We start from the raw sequence: 729 nt of genomic DNA, 5'->3' as shown, positions 1-729 counted from the left end.
CTGTGCTGTTTGACAAATAAATGCAGATATTGTGTTCAACAACACCTCACAATCATTTAGTACAACCCAATGATTTTTTGCCTCAACAATGAAAATTAATAGTTTGGGTCACATTTATTGAGTTATGAGAATTTTTGGTAAAATTGTGTTGAGCCATGCAAGAACAGTAGATGAGGTGAACGAGCCTCTCCTTCACACTCAGAGAGATTATTAATCGACACAAACAGAGCTGACATCTTGTAGTAAATACAGAAATGCAAAGATTACTGAGGTCAGCCTGGTGCTTTTCATTGCTATCAAGAGTCATAATCTCACCACAACAACATAATTCACTGTCAAACATGTCAGTTATAAACTATATTGCGTCATTTGAGCATTTGACTCTGCAAACATGGAGCGTATATTACTTTTATGACACACAAGTGATAAAAAGTAAATTTCTTATTCCTATCTTTACTTCAGTATTTGGTTAATTTTACTTTTTTCACATTTTTAATATTATGACATTTCAAAAGCAAATTTAAATAGATGTTATTAAATTTGCCATATTTTCACATCCAACCACATCTATGGTTGGAAGTGAGACCCCAACAACATGTGGCCTATCATTCTGCTAACTGTAGGTAAAGGAAATGTCTGTGGACATAATGAAGCAATTAATGAATTAATATAGTGTTAATTCATTATTATTATTATTATTATTATTATTATTATTAGCTATTTTCCCTG

Source organism: Hippoglossus stenolepis, chromosome 4, assembly GCF_022539355.2.
Source record: "Hippoglossus stenolepis isolate QCI-W04-F060 chromosome 4, HSTE1.2, whole genome shotgun sequence".
NCBI classification, from domain to species: Eukaryota; Metazoa; Chordata; class Actinopteri; order Pleuronectiformes; family Pleuronectidae; genus Hippoglossus; species Hippoglossus stenolepis.
The sequence above is the reverse complement of the archived record's forward strand: the minus strand, read 5'-3'. Positions refer to the sequence as shown.